Raw genomic sequence first — 18,851 nt, 5'->3', positions numbered from 1 at the left:
GATGTAAAAGAAGAGATTTATAAATAAAAAGAAAAGAAAATGGGGGGAGGGTTGCCACTATAATGAAAGTATTTAAATATATGCGTGTATCGTTGAACTTCCTCAGACTTACTGGGCACTTCTTACATAATGCTTTTTAGTTGCCTTAAAATGGCGTAACTCTGATAAAGGGTAACAACCTGTCAGAGATTAATAAACAATCTGCGCGCTTCAAGTTAGAAGTCACCTCCCTTGACGGTAGTTTGCGCATCAGCTTGAGAAAAGTAAACTTCCGGTCGTGCTAAAGGTGCTGTTATCACGGTACCGATTGATTTTCCATAGACCTCTTTGCTAATGTTTTGTGAAATGAATACACTTTCTAGCTTACCTCAGCAAGCATGTCACACACTGTCATAGAGAGCAATGCTAGATTGTCAATTTGGCAAGGACAGAACTAGGAATTCCGTTGCATTTAAGAGAGATAACTCTGCTTGAACTAAACGGTGGTAAGAGTTATCCGGTTACAATGATGTGTATCACAATTTAAAAAAATACAAAATATGACCTAGATATGAAATAACATAATCTCACATGTTGCAAAGAGACTCAACTTTTTTAAAGCCTGACAGAAATTAAAACTTTTACATAATATACCAATCACAGCTAGTTTTTGTCGTTTATTTTTGAATACAATGTGAATAGTGAATGCAGCTTAAGCTCCGCCCACATAGGGGTTGTACAATTGGTACCGTTATAACTGCCTCACGGTATTTAGTTCGTGAATGTTGACAGTATTTAACGTTGAGTAAGGTAAGTACCGTAAAGTGTCACCAATGTATCATAACATTCAGCTACTAAAACAATAGAAAAGAAGAATATTAGAGTAGATAGCAATTGGACAAATTGGAACAATATTGCCTTGCGACAGTTACATATCTTATTACGATGAAAGTATTTTTAAAATGTATCACTCGTGTGTATTGTTGTTGAGTAGATTGGCTTGAGTGTATGTAGAGTTTTAGAAAGTGATTAATCATTTAGTACGGTTTTATTTTAATGCTGTCCTTATTTTAAAATTAAGTCGGGACTATATTACACAAAGATTTATAATAGAGTTGTCAGTTTCAACCATTAAGTCCAGTTGTCATCTTGATCAAGCCAGACAAACCATGGGTGAAGAGGGCATGGTGACTTAATGACTTCGGCGAAGAGATACCCACAGGTCTCGTATCGTTGCTTGCCATTATATATATATATATATATATATATATATATATATATATATATATATATATATATGTGTGTGTGTGTGTGTGTGTGTGTGTGTGTGTGTGTGTAACGATACGATCCCATGTGATGATACCATGGACAACAGATAACACGAAAACCAATAATAAGCCGTGTGACAATTGTTTTAAGGCTGGAAAGAATTCCTTTTATATGTTACACTTGATGCAAACTGCTATTCATGTGGTGGTCGGGGGGTGGGGTGTTTTCAGTATTTAAGACAGCAGATGTGGGAGGCTGAATTTAGACTCTTACCCACCCTCTAATAAAGTGTTAGCTACATGCCATCATCCCCACTGGGGATGGGATGGTCCTATCAAAAGTACTGTTCTTGGGTCTATCATACATGTGTGCTATAATGCACTCAATTTAACATGAATCTCGGTGTACTTGTGCACATAGTTGAGGTTCAGCAGGCACATGCCTGTAAATGAGTGCGTTGATAGGACATAACATCAATGAAAAATGATTATCATAGGTTATGTTTAATATAACAATATGAAGCTATTTTAAAGATTATATTGACGGATGATGTAGGCAGATAGCTTGTATTAAAAAATAATACATATTGACGATATAAGTGGGCTTAGCTGTGATGGTAAAGGCGTCCGAGCTTACAACATACTGCGTGTTCGAGCTCGCACTCAGACTAAAGTCTTTTAATTTAATTAGATAAGTGCAACGTAAAAGTCACACGAGTATTTTGACATAAACAAAGAAAAGCCCAGTTTGTACAAATGAATCAGCACGGGTCAGCCAGAAAGGCGCTGGGAAAAAGCTTGTCATATGTATGACTTGCATCAAGAGTTAAGTAAAATCATTGTCCGTAAGAAATTGCATGCAGTAGGAGCCTCGTTGAATGAAACGCGAATAAATTAAACAGCCCAGGTCAGTCAGAAATGAGCTGAGAAGGAGTTGGCCCCATGCATGACTTGAATGAATAGTTTAGTGCAACTAACAGCACTGTACTAAAGTACAAATGATTCGCGATGTGTAGACCACTAATTCATTTGTCAAAAGTATTTACATAAATATATTAACATGAACTAGTGGGTGTGTAGCATTTTGCTTTCGAAGCAAGCAAAGGTCCGCGATGCGAAATGCATTTTGCGGACGGTAGTAAAAACCCACCTTCGCCACCGCCTCTACATGGAGTGTCCCTGACAAAAAAAAGAGGTTTTGTAGTCCATGATTGGCATACGCAGCGACCAGCGTAAGACGAGGGTCTACCAATAAAATGACGCGTCTAAGAACAACGGACACTAATAAATGAATCGCCCTAGACGCTATTTAGCTGCATCCACCAATGTGATGAGTAAGAACAAGCGGGTGGGTGTACCTGGGTGTATTCATGCACAAAATGCATTTCCTCGCCAACGAAACTTGTGCGCATCGTTTTCTTTCTGGCTGTAGGCGCAGCCCTCACAGCTGGCCCTAATCGTTCGGCTCTTTCACGAATGGCACTAATACGTCTCTTTCCCTTAGTCTGAGTTGGTTACCTTTCAGAGCGGCCACAAAATCAGGGAGCCACTCAGTGCTGAGCTCGCCGTCTCGGCAACAACATCTCCTTGGTATACGGATACCTAAATAGTCAATCGGCACGTGAACGACAGCCTCTTCCCTCCTCACGTGCCAGTTGTGTTTGGCCAAGAGCTGCAAACTCAGCACCCATAAACTCCTGTAAGGGGTCAGTCCTCAGCAGTTTGGGCCCCTCTTGTAGATACGTGTTAACATGTCGACCATTTTGGTATTCTCCTTAGTGCCCAAGGGCTTAGACTTCTTGTAACGACTGGCAACAAGAACAACGGTCAGCGCATACTTATCACAATCCATATTTATCGCTGTCATACAGCAAAACAGGAGGTCAGCCTGATGCACCTCGCTAGGGGCTGAAATATCAAACCGCGGCTAGGAATTTTCCTCGGCACGGGTAGGTAAATCTTCCACTTGGTCATCTTCTTCATTCATTCCGTAGCAACGTCAAGTAGAAAAAAACGTGGTAGTTTCCTTAAACTTTCTAGAAAGTGCAGAAAGCATGGCGTCCGGATCAGACAATTAGGGTTTAGGAGAAATACTCTCGCGTCTTTTAAGTCGAGGACACCAGGCCTACCGTACGTTTTGTTGAGGCGTAGGGTCGGGCATGTCATGACGATGTAAACGTAAATGCCAATTCGAGCAGTTCTCATGCAAACACGCTCTTGACACAGCTGCGGAGGCCAACGATCTGGGAGCTGAAAGTTATCAAAGAACTAGCGGAAAGTCAGGTTACCGCATGGCTGACATAGACTAGTTATTTTGTATGATGAAGTGATTGTCAATCATGATGTATATCCACGGGTTCAACAGGCGTGGCGCCTGTGCCGAATTTTTTTGTTGAGTTCTTTCGCGTTTTCGATCTGTCTGACCCGTAGAGAGTGTAATCTTTCGTAACCTCATGTCGAAGTCTAGAACAAGGTTGTTTTGGTGAAATTTACCAATGTCTATCGAATGCAGATTCCGTGTCCTTGATAAATTCCCTTCACGTTATTTTGAAGGCCGCTTCACGCTGATACGCCTGGTTTAGAACGCCTTCGATCGTCAGTGTCGCGTTGGAAAACATGGTTTTCTGTAGTGTCCTCGAAGTGTATGTCAATTGCCTTCACCTTTTATAGCTTGTATCAGAATGAAAACGGGTTGGTATTGGATCGAGTGAAGATACTGAACACAGTTTTGTGAATGAATATTTATTTATGATGACATTGAACGATTAATGATTTTGACACCATACTCGTGCTTGTCAAGTCCAACAAAGCATTTAACAGAATGATGGGCACCGAGTCAGGCACGGATATAATAAAATGAAATCGTTCTTGAATAGAATAAATCACAACTAGTTATCAAACGAGAACAATTGTATAGAGCTAATAAAACACGTATGATTGATGTATGGGCCTATCGCCAGAGATGATGAATGTATAGCATTTATAAACAAATATGATCTCTCTCTCTCTCTCTCTCTCTATATATATATATATATATATATATATATATATATATATATATATATATAGAGAGAGAGAGAGAGAGAGAGAGAGAGAGAGAGAGAGAGAGAGAGAGAGATGAACAACAGCGTATGGTTTATCAACGACTATGATGAATTTATCATCGATTGTCACTCGTAGAGCGATATTCAGCTACATTGTCCCACACATAGTGATGCTGAATTACAATTTACTCGAATTTGCTACACACACACACACACGTATATATATATATATATATATATATATATATATATATATATATATATATATATATATATACTCGACGACCACTGTATTTCCTGTTCCACAGCACTCGTCGAAAAGTAAAGAGCCTACACATGGCCCGCTCCTGCCAGTTTGTCAAAGGATTCATTGAGAACCTCCTCATTCCTGGCAGCCCCCTTGGTCCTGTATATTGAGTTGTTGGTCACATCAATCGCGCGGAAAAAGCGGAATGGTGGAGTTTGTTTTTGCATAGGCGTTCGTAGGAAAAGTCGTTGGTATTGTTTTCGAGTACGTTTCAGTGTTGCTCATCCTGAAGAGGACACTGCATCTTTGATGATAATTTTATTTGTCTGGTAATAATAATAATAATAATAATAATAATGAGGACTTTGTATAGCGCCTAATCTTTAGAAGCTCTAAGCGCTTTGCAGCATTAGACAACACCTATAAGATAAAAAACATATAATAATATTATTACAAAAACAAACACCATGAAATTAGAAAAACATTAAAAAAATAAAAAACATGCTGAGAATATTTCAGGTAGGAAACATTATTAGGTCTTTAAGTTTGTTCTTGCAGTCGAAATAAGTGAGTTTTGAGATCCCTCTTGAATGTGATCACTGTGTCATTGTGTCTATGTTCAGTGGGCAATTCATTCCACGTTGCTGGGCCTTGGTATGCAAAAGAACGCTGTCCATATGACTTTGTTTTCATAGTGGGAATAATGAGTATACGATTGTCAGAAGAGGAGCGTAAGTATCTTGCTGGTGTGTACACATGGGTGAGATCGGATAGGTATGTTGGACTAGAGTCCGTCAGTGAAACGTAGCACAGAGAACAAATTTTGTGTTTGATTCTGGATCGAATGGATAGCCAGTGTAGGGTACAGAGCAGCACTTAAAACGAGTGGAAGCTTCTTCCATCACTGGCTGTTCTGCTGGAAACAGGTGGTCACGAACGCTAACACTACAGTCGTTGGTGTTTCTAACGCCAGAGATTATCTGGTGTTTGTCAACACCTCATTTGAATGCCCAGCGCTCCATTCTTTTGACAATATCTTCGTAGGAAACGAAAGGTAGTGCATATTTATCGAATCCGTCGATAATCCTTGTCTGAAGCTCTATTTCGCACATGCTTGTTTGAGGCTGAGCAACAGTTCATAGACCTGCACACACACACGCTCTCTCTCTCTCTCTCTCTCTCTCTCTCTCTCTCTCTCTCTCTCTCTCCTGTGCCATATTACGCTTCCATTTTAAAGCGAAGTACTTGAGGCAATAGAATCGCTTACCACTAGTGCTTGCATAACCGCGAAACATCAGCTTCTGGCTGTGTGTGTCGTATTGACCAATCCTCTAGCTGGGCTCAAGAGCAACTGATAATCCGCCTACTCAACTTCGCGTGTAGCGCTCATTAAGAATTCGTATGGACCAGAAATTCAAGATTGCGATTGGTAATAAAACCTTTTGTATTGTTTCCATTTTATCGAAAAGAATACCACTGCCCGATGCTGCGGAAAGTTACAACAACCTCTCAGTTAATACCATCGCCATTCTGGATGGGTATTAGATCACAAATACGTTCGAAAAGTAATTTATCCTGCCGTTCCTGAATTGAGTGTGGACTATAACGATGCAACCGGGCGAGTCAGCATCACGGCTTCTGACCAAGACTATGCACTACGTCTTGACATGCCGATAGCTTTCATTTTTGGGTTCGGTGATATTACGGTTTTCCCGAGAGTCATACAAATAACAAAAGCAGCAAGAAACTCCCGTAATTGATCATCATCCTGCGGCCTTATGTCCATCTCAATCAAATAAACACAACCGACATAATTAATGATGGTTACAACAGTCACCTGCAACAAGCTGTTCCTGTGGGTAGTTAGTTCTACGGGAAACCGTACTGACACAGATTAGGTGAATGTAGCGTTCAGTAGCTCTCGATACGTATTTTACATGAAACAAAACACCAGTTAATATTCAGCGGTGCACTATCGCCCTTGAAATTAAGTACAAGGAGGCGATCCGCCAGCACACGTTGAGTCTGCGTGGCCCTGATTTCTTTGGTGGCGGCCCTGAAATCATCTTAGGGTCATCACTTTTAGTTAATGGCGACACTTGCCCTATGGACATTGAGGCGGACGCCCAACCTCATCAGGTATGTGACACGGGACGAGCTGGCGGCCTTCTGAAGCCTGCTCTTCCTCTTTCTTTACAACAGAAGGATGTTGTATATTAAACGGCCATCAGAATCATGTCAATTTGTAAGGTTACGCTAGGATTTAACGCAAGACTTTCGAAACGTTGGTAGGCGTGCACTCAATAACGATGACGAGACTATCAGAATCCCATGTTCTGATACTTACTTCATTCTCCTCAATAGCTGCAGTTGCGGAACGTGGATATTTACCTCATTCTCCTCCTCGGTAGTTTCAGTGGCGGAACGTGGGCGTCCCTTTCAATCCGTGTATATGTGAACTTAATGTCATATAATGCCCGCGCTGCCGTTGCGGATAACGCATCACAATATAGTCATGCAGCTAGGTACATGGGTCATAACGTCAACGCAGAGCCGACGAGATTCTCCGTTATTCTAACCATATTGGGCCTGTTCTTGGTGATAAGTTAAAAATCATGAAGTGATGGGTTAGTAACCAGACATAGAACGTAAACTATTAGTACCGCCTGACGATCCCACGTTAGTGGACAACGAAGGAGTATTGACCCAGCTCGCAAAATCTAGTGCTTAACATCGACAGGAAAAAGGAGTAATTGTGATTTCACTGTTGAAACAAAACCCAAAAGTATTGTCCTCGGTGGGCTGCAGGCGAGATCGCTGCTACAAAGTTTGAGGGTTATTTTGGTGAAGCGCTTTCCCCATTGACCTTTCCTTCTGGATATGTAACGCCCTCTATCTCTCATCTTGTCAGAAAAAAAAGAATTATATTTTTACAAAAAGTTTCTGTCATATTTCTCTGATCGGAAGGGGGGAAAAACAATCACAAGCCCTGCGAACAGAAGGTACACATGTTGAGACTCTAGGCGAGCGTGCCGGCTGCGTATTAAAGGCAGTTCTATTTCAGGACCTTAAAACATTAAGGATTTTCTTGCACCAAATCTCCTTGCCATGACACCACGGAGGCAGGTTAGAGGTGCATACCCGCAGGATCAGGTCAAGTGGGGGTCCAAATTTTCAAAAGGGCCCAGACTTTCCTCAAAATCGCACCAAAACAAAAGTCTTTGTGTCTATTTACTCAGAACGTGTATAGTACGAAAAAAACGTGCGCAAGAATAAAACGATGGTCAAACTTAAAGCCACAAATTACTGTACGTTTGTATGTGTTCGTTTTTTGTTTTTGTTTTTTAACTGGGAGAGAGTTTTCGGAAACCCTGCAAACCCCATCCCACCGACCCCACCTATCCGACCCTGTACCCATACTGAGCAATTCAACTTTCATATCGTGCTGCTCATAGAGGACTTGTAATGTCACTACTCGGTACACTAAAAACTCGAAAACCCATTTTTGAAAAAAAATAATCTAAGATGCTAAAAGTTCTTGACGGGCTTTGTGTTTTGTATTAAACTCACTGCAAGAGAGATTTGTTTGGGTCACAATTTCAGCCGATTGACGTCAACAGTCACTTCAGTACACAAGCATTACACACTTGACCGACTTACCTGTTGAAACTGCAGTATGTACAAAATATATTTAGGTTAATTTATTACGTCATACATCTGTATGATAGACCAACATAACAGTATTTTGAGTGGCGGGGAGAGGGGCGATAAGTGGCCAACCCCTCATTAGAGAGTTAGTAAATATATTTCTGAAAATTGTATTTCATTAAGCAATTTATTACAATAAATATAGCAATTACTATGGTTTTCATTTTCTGTCATAATTAAAACTGAAACCATAAACGCTTTTTAGCGCTTTCAAGAGTTATAGACTATCCATTTTCATAAAATTACGTGGGGCCATGTTTGTCAGAAAACATAAAAACGTATTTTGGAAACTTCCCTATTCTGTGTGAATTATGTCACGTTGGTGAACGGGAAAACACTATTATGACGCCTGCAAAAATTCATGTTATTTAGATTATATATATATATATATATATATATATATATATATATATATATATATATATATATATATATATATATATATATATATATATATATATATTATGTCGCCTTCGAAGATGCATCGGCTACGACGCAAATGTATCTGCACAGTACTCTACGATATTAGAATGAATAATAAAGACTAGGAAATGATCATTCCTGGAATACGTTACGTAAGCATGGATGATCTTCATTTCGAAAATACTATCTTCTTGATTGCATCAGTTCATATATCCCTCAAGGTTTTAGTTTACTTAATTATGTGTAACTTGTAGATCTGTGCGCCAATCCCGATGAGAGACAATCCCGTCTTGATCTTTTTTTTCTCCACATTAGACAATGCAATAATACATGGTTATAAATCATCGCCGGACGTCAAAAAGATATGCGAAGTAAGGTAAACTCGCGGTTCGGTCACAGTGCAAAAGACAGTTTGGAATACCTGTGGCTGATGGCGCAATTAACTGACGACAACAACGTGAGATTTTTGTCATACTTTCGCCACAAAACCTTCATTACGCTCGGGCATATGACCCGCTTGTATTGTTTTCCAAAAATTCCTATGTAGGTATGTGTGTGTGTGTGTGTGTGTGTGTATATATATATATATATATATATATATATATATATATATATATATATATATATATATATATATATATATATATATGTGTGTGTGTGTGTGTGTGTGTGTGTATATGTATATATATATATATATATATATATATATATATATATATATATATATATATATATATATATATATATCATGAACATGTCAGTTCGTCAGTGAAGAAATGAAGAAACTTTTGGGCACGAAATATGTATTTTGAGTTTACCTGGTTATAAACTTTCATGGTCACGTTTAACTTCACAAATCAGTTTGTTTGTTGGGGGGGGGGGGTATCGTGTGCGGTGCATTCCCAGCCATTTAACAACATCAGCAGCAGCAGCAAGATGCATAACCTGCCGAAATATCTGTCATATCCTCCGGCAACCTGACCTATCCATATTGGACATCACGAAGCCAGGTAGACTGCTGGATGTGAAGTGATGTCCATGAACAGTGGATATTTCTCATTTGCATATGCCTTAGCCAGCAGTTAAATGGTTGCTTCCTGGCGACGGAGATGTAGAGGAAGAACGTTGCTGAGTACCGGCGGCCATGGTAAAGGAGTAGAACGTAGTGTTTCAGAGATTATGCGCATTGTTGTGTTGAGCTGGATGTCAATTAGATTGATATGGGATGATCGGGCCCATACTGGAGCGCAGTACTCTGCTGTTAATTAACAGAGTGCCAGTCCTGATGTCTTGAGTGTCTGTCTGAGCACTAGTGCCCCAGGTTGAGCCAGCCAGTTTGCGGAGTAAGTTGTTTCGAGTGCTCAGTTTTGCTTCAGTTTTCATTATGTGGTTGTATAATGTGAATGATCTGTCCATAGTCACACCAAACATCACAAATCAATGACCTTTATGCAGTGCTTGGTAAGATTCTCAGTGATCAGAAAGTTGCCAAATTTTATACTGAAAAAGACTTTCAAAGCTTATAAGGGGTTGAACCTGCACGTGCAGGGCCATTATTTGATCTTGATCGTCGTGTACGTCACAGTGTCATACCACCCAAAGAAATTTCAGAATTGCATCAGTATATTTTTTATACCTATGAGGAATTCGCCTTTGACGATGCCGTACACGTGTATTCCACATGGTATTTTGATACTCAGAGACGTAGGCGAGTATGTGATGGTCCAGTGAATGACGCGTGTGATGCATCTATTTATCATGTACTCACCATGATAAAAAGCACTTTCTCAGAGTAAAACTAACAGTAGCGGAAAGAACGACGAATGGGTTATCAGAGACAACATGGATCCAATACGGGTGGAACGACGTCACGATGCGTCTGTTGTCAACATAACAGCTCAGACTCCCCCTTGGGTTCTGACCGGTAATGATAGTATCTATTGCAATAATACATATCCGTTTACCGCTGTGATATATGAATTTTATTTCATGAAACACCACAGCGAGAATTTACTTGTCCCTATGAAAACCACTGAGATTATCTGTGTGGAAGTATTTCACAAATTCTCAACGCGGATTTGGTCTTACTGAGCAACGACCTGCGAAAATATCTCAGTGGGAAAATGATGTCAGAAAAATAGGTGCTAAACTCAGTGATGTTACTGCCCTGAAACGTCACTCAAGACACCAATTATCACAAAGATAACCTGAGAACAGCATGTTAGTCATTTAATTTATCGAGCATGACACACATGCGTGGTCGGCTAATTTACAATTTCCATCAAACCGCGTTATTAAATTTTAGTCTGGTGATGTTTACGATGCAATTGCAAAGGTTGTCCAGAACAATCCTGTGTCTATGTGGCTTCTTCGATGTGAGTTTGATCCAACTCTTCTTGTTCCACTTTCTAGTTTATCCAGGTGCGTATAGATATCGCTCTATAGCCTCCCAACCTGGCGCCTCCCAATCTTGGTTCAAGTTTAGCGGCAGTGCCCTGTGCACTAACTCGCCATACTGGTGTTACTATATTTTTTATTCCATGACGGACTCTGTCGCGATCGCGCGCGTAACTTTATTTTTCAACGCGGATACCACTGAAGGCAGTCTTGCTGCCCATTCTCTTGATTATGCGTTTTGTTGCATCAACATTTCCTCCGCAAATTTATGTCCAAATAATTGTTCCGCAAGTGTAAAGTTATATCGTTCAAGAATAGCTTGATCGCCATGAATGCCAATATGTCCCTGGCGAATTTTAATTCCGTTACGTTTCATCAACGGGGCTACTTTGTGAAATTCTCGGCCTGGATCAACCTGCAGTAGACTTGGCAAACTTAATTGTCCACAAGCGTATATGCGTCCGAATGCGCCTGCGACCTCTGTGGCTGTTTTCAGTATGAACGGCACAGCTTCCTTGTTTCGACTGGCTAAATCGAAAACGGTCAAACGTATTTGTATTTGCCGTCGTGTGGCAGAAACAAAATATCAGGTGAATTTTGTTTGGTGTTTTGACGTCAAAATAACGTTTTTAAGTCGGTAACTAAATCAGTCATAATGCTTGTCGCGCCAACCAATCAGCGGTAACACTTTTATCAACGCGAGCGGCATTCGCTAATTGCTGATCGTTGTGGTGCCTTTCCAATAACCACTGGGATTGTAATAACTTGATTCCATTATTAGATTACAAGGACCTCAAATACTATCATTTCAGTGTTAACCACCAATATTTATTAACACCCTAATTAATTACCTTGGGACAGTTCATTGTCTCAGCGCTAACCTTGCCGTCATTGCGGTTTTTATTAACCATTGTGCAAAACGTTGTCGCGCTGTTGGTGAAACAATGTTATTTAACGTGTCATTTAACTCACGATCAGCTATGTGTCGCTGAGTTAAATCACGATTAAGGTATGCAAGATCGTTTCGGTAACATATGCGGTCTATCCCATTGATTGGATTCTCACTATCGAGAGGAACGTCGCGTGGATCTAGTCCGATATTCATTCTAGTTCCAGGACCACAGTAATTATACCCCGTTAAATGTTTCTTTCCTGTGTATTTCGCCTATGGCGGCGATAGAGACGCCTTCACCAATGACGATGCGATATCGACACCATGTACCGTTAACGGTCTGCGACTTTGCTCGCCAGACATAAATTTATATTTTTCGTGCCACATCGTGCACACACCCCCGTGGTTGTGGACCGTTTATTTTTTGGTGGTGACTAAACTTGCATCTACTGGGCCAGTGAAACCTTTGTATCGCAGACAATATAAACGTTGGGTATTTTATATTTCAATTGCAGCGGTCAGTTCATGACGACTGCAGACAATTCATTGATCAAAGACAAAGAACGTCTGCTATCCACGAACAATTCATTCTCTCCCAACGGGTTTCATATAGTTAACTTTTAAGCAAAAATAAAACAGCACGTAAAACTCAGCGAGGCCCTACCCAATAATGTACATGCGATAATCATAAGACCGTCTGGTTTTTGTAAGACTCATTTGCTAAACCTCGTTATGAGAATGCTACGATGGGATAAGTTTCATCTGGTTGTGTCAACCGCAGATGACCAGGTGTGTTATAACATCATGCGAGACTTAAACGAGGCCGCCAAGAACATTGAATGAGACAATGTTGCTGAATACATCAACAACATCGAAAACGCACCTGCCATGGACGTCAGAGATGGTGGTATTAACAGTTTCTTAGTGTACGACGACGTTATGTTTGAGAACAATCTAATTCAGCAGCGATATCTTCCAAGGGTACACATAACAAATACTGACGTTATCTATATCACACAGCTATACACGCATGTTCCCAAAGTCATCCGGGTCAACACCAATATGTTATTTGTGTTCAACATGGTAGACTCACACACGCTTAGAAATATTCTTGTCACATGGTGTTCCGGAGACATAGATTTCAAAAGCCGTTTCAAAAATGTTTTTCACTTGCACAAGCAACCCCACGCGGGTTTGTTACCATTTCGATGTCAACGCCAGTGTTGTACTGAATTGGCATTAAAAAAATGTACGTATGATTTTTCACATAGACTTAAGTATGTACATGCAATATAATGAATAGAACATAACGACTAGTGCAGGAGCGCCTGGCAACACTACAACGATTTTTACTGGTGCGTGATGTTGTGCGAGATTAATTACAATCTCTTTTGTCGACGAGGAATGATCTCACTGCGGGATTCGAATAAACATTTTCCCCGTTAATTAAGTCGTCTGCGGGAAACTAAAGCAGCAAAACGCACATAAATCTCCGCCAAGGAGGCACGTAAAAAGGTCGGTGATATCGCTGAGAAGTTTGCGAAAGTATGAGAAAGTGCCAGAGTATGAATCAGAATTAGAAACAGTGGTACAATTTTGTAACGAACATGACCGGAAGAATTTTTTTGATAACGCCGCCAAGTTTACTTCGAGTGAGTATGACCACAGAGATAAATATTTACCGAAGCGAAAAAATCACAGACTGGTTCAGATGGGCTTATCGAAGGGCTAGCGATCTCAGTAAGATAAATGACAATGATCCCAGTTGGATAGAATTTGCACGGAAAGCAGGGTTTGTCATATCTGAATATTAAAATCAAGTGAACCTGCAGCTGAAAAGAAAATCGGCTAAACCTGCAGCTGAAGATTCTACCTAACCTCCACCTGAAAAATCGATTAAAATATTTTTTTTAAAATATAAAATTAAAAAATATATATATAAAGAACAAGGCCGCTCCCATAAAAACAGCGGCGTGCAACATAGTGACACAGTGGTGTCCCGATAATATTATGACATAAGTTGATCGATTAGAAACCCTTGTGGGAAGTTTACATGTGGGCAGTAATTCCCAGGATGTCATCAACGAAGCAACGGCAATTCTGTCACCAGCTGTACACGAACGGGGTCATAGATCGGTGTGTGTACTCTGCGCTGGTCAGCGAGGTCACATATCAGCGACGACGCATACAGCGACAGTGATTAATCGCCACAATTATATGTGCTAGTGGTATAAATATCCACAATTGCATGTGTTAGCGATATAAATAATGGAATCCACGATGACTCACAACGGAGTAATTTCATGACTTGATAGAATAAATTATGGCGCCGCCCGGTAGCACACTTGAGACAGCATTGGCTCAACTGCGTTTTACAGTGGACCCAACATTGAATCGCGCCATTTGGTGGGCTATCAACCAATAACACACTTCTTTTTTTTCATGGAAAATGCGAACTGGCGGCGATCTGCATCTGAATGGCACGCCGTACTAGTTCCCGATGGCGCTTACGAAATCAAGGCTATCACTGCTGATTTTCAGTGGTGTATAAGCGCGACAACAAGACGATATTCTAAACTCGCAATTACCGTTTACAAGCCGATACTCAATTCGGTCATCGAGACTAAATCTTCGGGGTACCCAGTCGACGTAGAGTATCTTCATCAAAACTGTGCCCGGGTGGCTAGCTGATGAGACTGTGACACTAAACTTGCATAATTCTCTTGATCGCGATGAACGTCATTAACGTATCTGGTATTGCATCAACTTATCGAAGTAAATCTCATGTGCAACGCCATCGATGAAAGTTTTGTATCAGGGGCGGCGATATTGCCAAACAAGGTTGTATTTTGTGTAGTGTTTACCCGAATGTGTCTCCGGTCAACTTAATCATGATGGTGCCATCGCAGCCGATGTTTCTGCGCTGTCACAAAAAGATTCTTTCCCACGTGAGAAATACATTAGCAGATCAAAATGGACATTTGCTTGATTTACGTGAAGAAAACACTTGTCATTAGTTCGTATATTAGCGACAAGGCAGTGTATTGTTTCGCGACAATTAACGACGATCTTACAAACTTATGCAGCAACCCGGGGATCAAGAACCCCCAAAAGGATACTAGATTCAGGCTCACCTATGTATCAAGATTATTACGGAGATGAACTTGACGATGTTTTTCAGGGGCTATTTAGCAGAATTTCCCCAGTGGCTCGCGAACATGGAATTTCACTGGCAAAAGAAGAATCGATGAGAAGGCCGTTGGAGCTGTCCGGGATAATGTCGCCAAGGTGATCAGTAATCAGCTGGCTAGATTGGTTTCCAGTATAACCACTGCAGCGAGAAAATCTCCGCGGACCATTAATAGTTTTCCAGGAGAACGCTTGTGTTCCATGGCGGTGCTGCCTCTGCCAAGTACCGAAGATATGTCCGCCAAGATCAGTAAAATAATCAGTAACGCAACAGCAGCACGACTAAATAATTTGGTAATGACAAACATTACCATAAGGGAGAATCTGGTTCAGGGCAGCGGGGCGTGAACAACCAACTGATCATCCGCTGTAATATAAAATGTCCAAACGTGTATCAGATCTCTCATTTGAAATGTTGATTGATAAATCCGTGCTTGATTACCAATATTATTCTCATGATGCTTGTGTGCCAAATGAACGGGGCCGAATAAAATTACAGGTTTAGGATAAAAGCAGTTGTTTCGTGCCCGCTGAAGCGTTTATCGAGATTCGAAGGAACTCTCGTGAAAATCGACGACATTCCATACGCCGATGGGGAACGTGGTGATTTTGTTATCAACGGATCCATGGCTCTTTTTATTAGCGCACGTTACATCATAGATGACAAGGAAATCGAAGCATGCATTGACAATGTTAACGTGGCAACGACAATATTTGAACTCGCACGATAATACGATCATTATTTTCGCAGTGCAGAGTCCTCAGTGATGTTAGCCAATGATATCAGAGATAATGCTGATGATCGCACGTATAATATTCGAAGACCCAGAAATAATGCCAACAATGCCGATACAGATGTCTGGGCTGTAGTCCATGGCGCTCATGCCACATTCATCTCGGGATTCTCAGCACGTCGATCATAAATCAACGCACATGGTCAATTTAGTTGTGCAATTCCACTGTCGCTAATTTACGGAATTTACAGGAGTGTTCAAAACGTTAGTTTGAAGGCTAAATCCACAGTTGTGCTAACACGACACGGTACTGACAACGAAGCCATTTGGCATGGTGAAGGTGTAACTTCAGCATTGCATGGCCGGGTTAATCCAACAAAATTGTCGCTGTAGATGCCCACGGTGACATCACAGTAGACTGAAGAAGAACGACTACTTACTTTTATTCAGAGCGACAGTCATTCTACGCTGAGAAGGCTAAGAATGACGACAGACGCTGTTTAAGGTGCATCAGCAGGTTTGTTCACTTCGCAGATCGCACTTCAGCATGGTGTTTCTGTGCCGCTACATATTTTTATAGCGTTTCAAGATATTCGACGGCTGAACTCGCAGATGCGAAACCAAATGACGCTAGACCAACTTAACGTGTCTAAATTATTGCTGTGATAAAACAGGCATCAAGAACCATCCGAAGAAGTATTTTCAGCAGAACCATGTCGCACGACCGTACCACATACTAATGAATTTCATGGGACGCGACCGGAACGTTGACATAGGACTCGCAGAAGAATTTCACAACGTTGTACCCAATTGATTACTTTTGACTGGAACAGATGAATTATTCAGACAATCCGTCGTGGATATACATTTTCGAGCTCGCTGGGAGCTTTGCCGAGTGGTGTTGTCGCGTATAGATGTATTGATGTCATATTGTCGGACAAAACACTACGTATTGAAGGGTTTGGAGGACGATTGAAGGTCTTTGACACCTAGTGACAAACATAAAGTGGAATGCTAACATTCTAATTGATCTTACGCGTGTTATTTAAACATGCCTAACAGCACATACGACCACGTTGATCTTTAACTGAGTCAAGATCAAATTACAAAACTAAGATCGGCCGCCAAAAGCAACCTCGAAGCAACAATGTGATTATCAAACACACAGCTGACCGGATGGGTGGGGGTCAATAGACTGGCGCTAACCGAGGTACAGATGATTCATTTCAACGAGGCACGCAAAGCAGGTCATGGAATGGAAATAGTGCTATGCACCGCTGCGATCAACCTAATGTCCGAATCCGAAAGGATATTGCCTTTCTCTCAGCAGTACCGCTGTTGATGGCCGCTGAAATAAAAAGACACCGTCATTGCTGTTGAACCCGCTGTCCAAAAACAGCCTCGCTTTTGCACTGCACGATATGCTGACACTAAAATAGCACAAAAATAACAGGTGGGCTAACTGGCCCGGGGCAAAACAAGAGGCCGGGGAATAAGATTAACCCAGAGTCAAACAAATAGATAAGACTGACCCGGTAGCGTCGTTGTCAACTTTTGATCTACTTGAAATGGCGCGGGGAAAATGAATCAAGTATTGGACAGGTTTTTATGCGGAATAAATTACAAGATGCGCATCGGACTCGTGAAACACGAACATTTAATCTACATTCGCATGAAGGTCCCGGTGCTCACTGAGCAGCGTAATACATCATTCCACGGAACGTTATATATTCTGATTATTATGGTCAGGCGCCACTCAGACTTCTCGAATGGGAGCGATAAACCGCTCTCGGTATCAACACTGCCAACACAAACCTTGATCAATCCTCCTATGTGAAGGCCAATACGGTGAACGCGTTGCATATATATATATATATATATATATATATACACTTGAGGCAGCAATTTTTAGAATGTACCACCAACCCAGGTAATTAAAGCAAATTGTAATTGAAATAACAATGTGCCAAAGATATTTATGGACGATGAAACGCGCGGAGAAACTGCAAACAAACTGCGTTCGTGGACACATCAGAATTTGACATAAAAGACCATTTAGCCGCATTAGTGGACTACACCAGCGAAGACAAGGACGAACTTGTTCGTGTTTCAAAATCAATTTGGCCTGATAAAAACTAGCAACGTTAAAGTGACTGAAATTGTTACTAAAATACCAGGGTCGGTTGCCGGCAAATTCGCCGAAAACAACGAGGTATGTAAAATTAGAGATTCTTGGATGACCCGTGTGTTTATTGCAGATGAAATATGAAGTCGTGTTTCCGGAGATAGAATATACGGCGGACTCGTCATGAACGACAACAAAACTGTCCGCTGTGTGCGACCCATAACTTAATCAAGACGCGGCTACAAAAAAAAAGTTGAACTCGATGAACATGTAAAGACATTTAACCGTTTACGTAAAAAAATGTCATCCAGTACGACTTTAAAACCATCGATGATTATTTATTCTTTTTTTTTGAGGGGGGAGCCCAATGTAGTTACAACAAAACTTGTTGATAATGACACGAACGTAATCGCGCTGGAAACAACAGAGGGTAATGTTAAACGCTGTACTTTGAACTGGGAATTGACAGGATCGGTACCAACACACACAAACCAAGCTGGGTGTCATCGATAAATCAATCAATGATTTCTGCGACGACAGTAAATCCAACAATGAATTTTGTTAACACTCCAGTGAAATTACATTGAAACTTGCTGATATTGCCACAACAACAGAAAAAAAACTTGCTGGAAGAAATGAAAACATGGCAGCTGCAGAATTGTATTAAATCTTTACAATATGATCCTGAAGGTCTAATTAGGTATGAAATCATTAAAGTTTGGGATGAAGTTGGTGAACTCTGCCCTCGTGAGTTTTCAAGAGAAGATTTTGGAAAAACAGAGAGATAACGCAGACAACGCCCTCTGTGTTGGGGTGTATGCAAGCCCAAATGTTTATTATGTTAA

The 18,851-nt window shown here is 40.9% G+C and overlaps 1 protein-coding gene across 2 annotated transcripts in view; it reads left to right on the top strand.

The window, feature by feature from the left end:
* Positions 1-679: 679 nt before the first annotated feature.
* LOC149805932 (FAD-dependent oxidoreductase domain-containing protein 2-like) overlaps positions 680-18,851 on the top strand; it is a 100,762-nt gene continuing 82,590 nt past the window's right edge. Inside the window, exon 1 of one of the 2 annotated variants that reach the window (XM_089950716.1) lies at positions 680-789. The gene's annotated coding sequence lies outside the window, so the exon portion shown is untranslated. The remainder of the gene's footprint in view (positions 790-18,851) is intronic. The other variant, XM_089950719.1, reaches the window with a different exon arrangement.

The sequence above is a fragment of the Sinohyriopsis cumingii genome, chromosome 2 (assembly GCF_028554795.1).
Source record: "Sinohyriopsis cumingii isolate HCF-2022 chromosome 2, ASM2855479v2, whole genome shotgun sequence".
In the NCBI taxonomy this organism is placed as follows: Eukaryota; Metazoa; Mollusca; class Bivalvia; order Unionida; family Unionidae; genus Sinohyriopsis; species Sinohyriopsis cumingii.
The sequence above is the reverse complement of the archived record's forward strand: the minus strand, read 5'-3'. Positions and strand labels throughout refer to the sequence as shown.